The sequence below is a fragment of the Miscanthus floridulus genome, chromosome 13, assembly GCF_019320115.1.
Source record: "Miscanthus floridulus cultivar M001 chromosome 13, ASM1932011v1, whole genome shotgun sequence".
NCBI classification, from domain to species: Eukaryota; Viridiplantae; Streptophyta; class Magnoliopsida; order Poales; family Poaceae; genus Miscanthus; species Miscanthus floridulus.
The window spans coordinates 9,419,812-9,428,150 of NC_089592.1; the positions used below are offsets into that span (position 1 = coordinate 9,419,812).

General features: G+C 45.1%; 1 pseudogene; it reads left to right on the top strand.

Annotated features, from left to right (window-relative positions):
* Positions 1-5,861: 5,861 nt before the first annotated feature.
* On the top strand, positions 5,862-7,464 carry LOC136499416 (UPF0481 protein At3g47200-like; annotated as a pseudogene).
* Positions 7,465-8,339: the final 875 nt, after the last annotated feature.

Genomic DNA, 8,339 nt, shown 5'->3' on the forward strand with positions numbered 1-8,339 from the left:
ACTGAGCTCTCGGGCAAGCTCGGGGAGGAAGAAGTCAGCCGGTATATATAGGGTGGACCTTTAGTCCTGGTTGGTGGACCCGGCCGGGACTAAAGGTATGTTTTCAGCCACGGGCCACGCCACCAGCCGGGACAAGAGCTTTACTCCCGGTTGGATCCACCAACCGGGAGTAAAGGTCGACCTTTAGTCCCGGTTGGTGTATCCAACCGGGCCTAAAGGTCCCCTGCCACAACGACCTGGCGCAGGAGCCATTGGGCAGGGACCTTTAGTCCCGGTTGGATCCACCAACCGGGACTAAAGGTCTCTCTAGTCCCGGGCGCAAAAAATGCCGGGACTAGAGTCTGATTTGACCCTTGGATCAAAGGTCTGTTCTCTACTAGTGTGGGACCCATACATCAATGTCTACTAGAATGTATTTGAGGGCTACTACCACAATATTTGTATAAAACAGATCTTAAAGAATTGGCGGAGCTCTTGAAACAAAAGTAGAGGTCATTGTTTAAGGGCTCACGCCGAAGTTGCTTAGCGTGGTCACTACTGGAAACTCATTTTCTTCTGTGTGTGATTATTTTTTCTGTGCGTTTTTGGCGATACGCACAGAAAAATTAAAATTATTCTGTGCGTTTCAAATAATCCCGTCAGACAAATACAATAACACACAGAAAAATGATATGTTTTTTCTGTGCGTGGAAATATACACACGGAAAAACTTCACACTCACAGAAAAATATCAATTATTCTGTCGGTGGTCTCGATACGCACAGAAAAATTATGTTCACGCACAGTAAAATTTATATTATTCTGTCGGTTTTTTTGAAAACACACAGGAAAAAACATACACACGCACAGAAATATTGAAATGACCACTAGGATTTGGGGTTCGCGCTCTCATTTTGGCGTTCGCGCTCTTTGTTTCGGTGTTGGCGCGTTGTCACGAAATGAAAATACATTAATGAATAAAAAAAAGCAAAAGACTCCTAACCCTAACCTGCTGCCCGCCGCCCCCAACACGCACACGCCCGCCCCCAACTCCGCCACACGCCCGCCCGCACGCAAGCGGCGCCCGCTCGCGGCTCGTCACGCACGCGCGCCGCCCGCCCCGCCGCCGCCACCGCAGCGCCGCACGCCCCGCTGCCGCTGCTCCGCACGCCCCGCCGCCGCCGCGGCACACACCCAGCCGCCGCCGCTCCACACGCCCCGCCGCAGCGCCGCCGCAGGACCTCCGCAACCATGCCGTCGGCCGATTCAGCGTCTCCCGAAGTTCCTCGCCTCTAGATCCGCGCCTCTCCAAGCTCCCCGCCGGCCACTGCCACTGATTGAGCGCCCTCCCTCTACCTAGCTCGCCGGCGGCCGCGCCCTCTCCCGTGCTCTGGCCTAGGTCCGCTGGGGTCCCGTGCTACAACCTTCAGGCGAGCTCGGCTCCGGTCACCCGTCGATCCACGCTGTCCTGGTAAGTGAGACTCGTCTCGTCGCGTAAGAGGATTTAGATGCAGGCTCCGTAGCGGTAGGGTTCCTGAGAGCTTAGATTTGTGTGGAAATTTTTTGATTTGAGCTTTATGATCTGTTGGATGCTGAAGACTGAAGACTGAAGTGTTCTAGGTGAAAATGTTTAGCTGACAAATGGAATCTTTGAGCTGTGCTGCTGTGGATGTATTGATATGTCCAGTGACGGAGCTCGCTATAAATTTTAGGTGGATGTTTTCTTATGTCCAGTAGCAGTTTGTAGTGACATAATATATAATTCATTAATTCAACATATGCAAGAGATATAAAAGAACTAATATGCCAATTTGAGAACAAATGAGCTAGTGTATGATATATGTGAGATAAATACAATTAAAAGCAGTGCATAAGCATAACAACTAAGATATATATGATACATATATTGCTCAGTTGTGCACTTGCGCCTAACCCACGGCCATGTTGTACGACCTTTTTTTTAGGAAACGCCGTACAACAAATGAGATTGAATCATAATGCAGTTGTATTTGAGTGTCTACTTGTATGATTTTTGGAATATGATGTCCTGTTATTCTACGGTTTATTTGAGTGTCTACTTGTATGATTTTCGGAATATTTGTCCTTTCATCCAGAATAATGCAGTTGTCATTGTTGTGACATCTATTTATTTGCGTGTCCTTGCTGCAGTGAAGATTTTGTGCTAAGCGGAGTGCTGCATTGAAGATTTTGGGCTAAGGAAGGAGTGCTGCAGTGAAGTCTTGGGCGGCAAGGACTGAAGCTTCCTATTGGATTTGCTGTGTACTACTTTCAAGACTAAAGAATTGTTGAGGACCTCTGATTGAGACTCAAGGTACACTTATTTCTTCACTGCATAAAATTGTTGTATGTTGTTATGCTAAATTCTACTTGTGTGCCCACTTGTCTGAGTTTAGAATGTCCGTTCTTGCTCTAAAAATAATTGAGCTTCCTTTGTTGTGGTATCTAATATATTAATATTTGAAACAGAATTAGTTAATATGTCAAACCGAACATGGATGTATAATGGTTGGCAACGTGGCAAAGCTCCCTCAAATGAATGGGTTGATGGAACCAATGGATTCTTGAATATTGCATTTTCAATTCCTGGTGTAGCTGAAAATGATACTATTAAGTGTCCTTGTGCACAATGTCGGAACTACTTTAGGCATATAAGATTAACTGTAGAGATGCATTTGTGTTGGTATGGTTTTAAGGAAGACTATGAAACTTGGACTGAGCATGGTGAGGGGCTTATTTCACATGATGGATATGATGGTGTGGGCAATAGAGAGGGCACTGATGAAGTTGATCAGATGGATCAAATGTTGGTTGACCTTGCTGGGCACCATCCACCTATACTGGATGCTGAACCAACAGCCTATAGAGAGGGCACTGATGAAGTTGATCAGATGGATCAAATCCTGAAGCTACGGGAATGACAAGGGGAGAAAAGGTGGTTTCCGAATTTTGGGTAAGATATGTTCAATCTGAAATTTCTGAGCAACATCTATGCAATCTGAAACCTATGTTCATGGTTCTGTACACGTGCAGCGTTTGTTCCAAGTTCCAGAAGGAGATCAACAAGCTGCTGACTGTGTTCTAGAAGCTTGTTTGAAGAGAAGGGTGAGGAACATGATGTATCAAGTCCGTGTTGATGCTGTCAAGAAGTACTACTGGGAAATAAAACACTTAGCCATAAAAAAGGCCGTAGCATGCCACATTGACCTCGAGTATGAGCAATACAAGCAAGGAAAGCTTGAGGGGTTCAGTGATGAGGTGTGGCCCCTCCTTTGTGCTTATTGGTGCTCAGATGATTACAAGGTAAAACGTAAGAGAGGGCAAACATCTCGCTCAAGTAATGAAGATATTTCTCAAAACCGAGGAGGATCTAGACCATTCACAGAGACACAACAAGTATTGGTATGCATGTGTATATTCTTTCATCTCTTTGTAGAAACTTAGTAGCCTATTGTATATTCATATCTCATTGGAAAATTTACTATTTTTTAGGAAGCTAACTTTGGACCACAGAAAGCAACCCCTATTAATACATTTACTGCGATGAAATCTGGCATGAAAAGCTTGGATAGCACTGGTAGATGTGGTCCAGTCAGTAACCAGAAAGCACAGAAACTCATGGTATGTATGTGACATGTGTGCTGAAAATTTCATGACTTCAGGTCATCAGGTTTGGGAGTTACATTTTTCACCCTGTTAACTTAAGAATCAGGTCTATGTTATAACTAGAAAGATGTGGAGAACTTCTTAAGATTTTCAAAATGTTAAAGAACATATTTTTCTGTGATCTGGATCTCTAGTTATGATTTATTGAAGTGACTTTCTTGCTGCTGTCCAAAAAATTCAGAATACAAAGTTAGCATATTTTGGCTATTTGTACATCTCTAGAACATGTTTCCTTGTTCTGGTCTTTGTAGGATGACTACTTTGCTGTTGTTAAGAGGATAGAATGTGCAAACGAAGAGGATGGAGACGGTGCAGACATGGAAGTGGATGGGCATGAGGTTGAGCAACAACAATATTTAAATGAGAAGGCGCTATATGATGTGTCTAGTGGTGCCCCGAGAAAGCATGGGAGTCTTGCCATAGCACATGGTGCGGTTAAGTATTCAGATGTGAGGGCAGCCGGAAGGGAAAGAAGCGTCCGTCCATCAAATTCAGCGACTACGCAAAACATATCTCGTGAAATGGAAGAGCTACGTCGTGCAAATGGAAGGCTAGAACAAGAGAATCGTGACAAGGACAATGCACTGCAGCAAAGCAACGTTCTTGTAGGCTTGGTACTGGTATGTGCTATGCTCTTGTAAATACTTCACCAATATTATATGTGAATTATCTAATAGTTGATATGAAGTATCTATGCTTGCAATACACTTGTAGAATCTTTATCGGGAGACAGGAAGGGCTGTGCCAGAAGAAGCGTTACGACATTTGTCCGCTACGCAAGCAATTGTGAGTATATCTTCATTCCACAATCAATATGTTTTCTAGCTGTCAGATCCATGACTTAGAGATTTTAAGATGGAAAGGAACTACAAACTGATTAGTATTTTGTGGGGTCCTATTCAGAATGGCAACACAGAGTACAACAGTGAGGAAGTGGCCTCATCTTGATTGTTGTATAGCTACTGCAGTGAATTTGTATGGCTATTGCAATGAGGAAGTGGCCTTATGTTGGTTTGTAATGTTTCACACCTCCTTGAAAACCTACAGTTGGAACACTTTAAACTTTGTCCAATTTTACTTACTCCTGTAACCTTGTCCAATTTAGAAGCTTTGCTAAAAGTGTTATATTGTTTGGAGACAATTCCACTTACTGTTGTAACTTTGTTCACATTTAGGCAACTGGTTCTTCTCATGCTGCCTCAGAATCTGACAACAATGCTAATGATGTTTGCCACACCAATGAGGATCTCCATGCTGTAAACATTGGCAACAATCAAGGTTCCGACAACAATGGAGATCATGCATCGATAATCTGATGGTTTAGTTGCAAAACATGGATGTGGTGGTAGTTTCTTTTGTAGAGTTGTGCTTATGCACATGAACTAGTAGCTGCCTCTTATCCGTTAGCTTTAGTTTTACCCGATGATGCATCTCAGCTAAAACTTGAACTGCTGAGATGAGATGATAATGCTTTTGAATGTATCGATGCCGGACCATTTGGACATCATCTACTTATAGCCTGGATGCTATGAATGAATGTGTTGAACATTTGGATGTTTACATGTGTGCTATTTATTATGCAGTAATGAAATTATTGTATGGACAATCTCTATTTTAATATGATGTTGGTACTGTTCCTAAATAATTATTGTATCTAATTTTTCTGCATGTTTAAGTGTGTTTTTTCTGACGGTGCTTTGTAAATGCCCATCAGAAAATATTATATTTCTGTGCGTTAGCCGTGCCCGTCAGAAAAATAAGCTTTTCTCTGTGAGTGGGCAGCTACAACTCTGTCGGGATGATAACGACAGAAAAATTATTTTTCTGGCGGGTTTTTACTTTTTCTGTGTGGTTTCACACACACTAAAAATCTATTTAATCTGGGCTGTCACATTTTTCTATGAGTGTACTACGCACAGAAAAATATTTTTCTGACGGTGAACACACAGAAAATATCAATTTTTCTGACATCATATTTCTGTGTATATTTTTCTGAGCGTTCACCGTCAGAAAAATATTTTTCTGACGGTATTCGCATTTTTCTGTGCGTTTTCGCACGCACGGAAGAATGTGAGTTTCCAGTAGTGGGTGGTGAAGTTTGTTTAATCCAGGCGCAGCCATCTTGCGTAGGTCTATTATCTATATATAATGTACTAGATCGTAGATCCACAGTTTGGCCGATGCACCTGTGAGTTTTTCTCCTCCAGCGACCAGCTCCAAGCCTCCAATATGGAGATTATCGGCGCTGCTAGCAGTCCACCAGACGCAAAAACTGTACCTATCCCTGTAGCAGCCGCACAAGAAATGACATTAGAGGCTTTGAAAGAGAGGCTGCACAAAACAGCGGAGAGAGTGGAGACCCGCATCTCAATGAGCCCTGCCATGATCCACAAGTTCCCTCGTAGGCTACGAGGGCTCGGCGGCGAGGACAATCGGTACGTGGTGCCCGGCGTGGTGGCCATTGGCCCGTATCACCACGGCCTGCCCCACCTACAGGAGATGGAGGAGGTAAAGCACGCCGTGGCCTACAGGATGTGCAGGGGCTCGGGCCGCTCCGTCGACGATGTCTACGGGAAGATCGTCTCCATCGCCAGCGACGCCCACCGCTGCTACGACGCTGACGACGCGAAGGTTAAAGGCCTGAGCGACGCCGAGTTCGCGACTATGATGTTCCCGGACGGCTGCTTCCTTCTGTGGTGGTGCATGTCCAGCGACGACGACGACGACGACCCGCTGTTTACAGGGTGCGCCATTTCGGCCGGACCTAGCATCCTCAAGGACATTTCAATGCTCGAGAACCAGATCCCTTGGCTGGTTCTCGAGGTCCTAATGGAGTTCTGGCCCGTGGACATGGATTCCCTTGTTTATTTGGAGACGATGATTGCGTTTCTCTTGTGTGTAAAGGAAAAGATGGTTCCCCTCATGGATCATGAGGTCCCAGAGATTCCTTCACACTTTCCTAGAGAAGTGCAGGCACGTCGTCGTCCCTGGACAGAAGACAAATACTGATGGTGAAACAAGAAGCATCACAAGCCATGGAAGAAACTTCAGGCCGCCGCATCTCCTAGGCCTTATGAGATTCATTCTCATACATGGCATGCCTCCTCAAGAGAGAGGGAGCGAGGATGGAGACAACTCAGACGAGGTATGGCTGTCTACTCTATCCAGCAGCGCCTTGGATCTGGCACAGATAGGTGTCAAGGTGACGGTCAGCACGGCCGGACGATTTGCGGACATGAACGTTCGGAAGAAGTCCGTCTTCGGCGAGCTCTCTGTCTCCGGTGTTCATCAATGACGTCATGGCCTGTTACCTCGTCAACTTGGTGGCGCTAGAGGCGGCCGGGGCTAGTACCGCCGCCAGCTTTGTGTCTGATGGCTACGTCGTGAGCTCGTACCTGTCGGTGCTGGCGATGCTCATGGACAGTGAGGAGGACGTGCACGAGCTCCGGAGGCGGGGCTTGCTGTGCAGCCACTTCAGCAACACGCAGACGCTTGCCTTCTTCAAGGGCTTCGGCCAGCACCTTCGCCTGGGCCACAACTACTTCTGCATCGTAAGAGATATCCAGGAGTACATGCGCCGGAGGCCGGTGAGGATCGCTGTCCACAAGTTCGTCTACCATAACTACAAGCTCATCGCCGCCGTCCTGTCTATCGCCGGTGTGCTCGTCGGCATCTTTAAGGCCATCTATTCACTCAAGCAACCTTAGACGCATCACCTGCGGTGCGTGGTCCTCTGTCCTCCTTTGCTTGTTCTCATCATATACTGTACGCACGTTTCATGCATATATATTTGCATTGCATCGGTCGCATTTCTTATTTTCTCATAGTAAGTAATTGATAAAATCAGCATGCATGCATGCATGTGATTTTTATATCCTATATGGTGTGTCTACGTGACATGTAGGATATCCTTATTGCCTATTGTGGATTGTTGAATAAGGCTGTAAGGGCCATGTACAAAATGGCTATTTGTCATTTGCTGTGATAACTGATAACCATGTTAAAAATAATCTTAGTTATAACAGGATCGTCTTATCTTTCCCCAAACATGACCACTAACATAACTTAGTGTGGAAATTCATCTCATCTCATTCCATATATGCCTATGTAGACATAGTAGAGTTGATGTAGGTGAAGTAGAAGTACTATCTTGATAAAGAACTTGATGTAGATGTAGATCAGCAGTCTCCTAGCCTCTTGGAACATGAGTCGTGCTTCCAAACCTCTTGCAGTGTCTAATTGATCGGTTAGATGGGTTTAGGTGTCGAGGGAAAAGACTTGATGGGGACATGATTCTCGATCTTCCGTTAGGTGAAGATAACAACTATCGATTTGGTTGGAAAGCGACACACCGATCCGGCTTCAGATCAAAAGACCCGACCCCCCCTGCAACCTTAGCACCACGTCTCATCTAGTTATCAAGCGTGTCACAATCCGGTTGACCTCGCTGAGAAGGCTAATCCATGCTATGAATCAAAGACACAAGCAAGAACAAGATAAAACACAACTCAAGTAAAGTGACAATTGCAGATAAATGATAAAGCGCTCAAATTTGGGGTCTCACAAACCGATAATGGTGACTATTCAAAGATAGATTGGTCTAAAGCAAAACTCAAACTCTAACTTAGACTATGTCTACTGAATATACAGTCTAAGGGGCTGTCAAGGACCCCCTA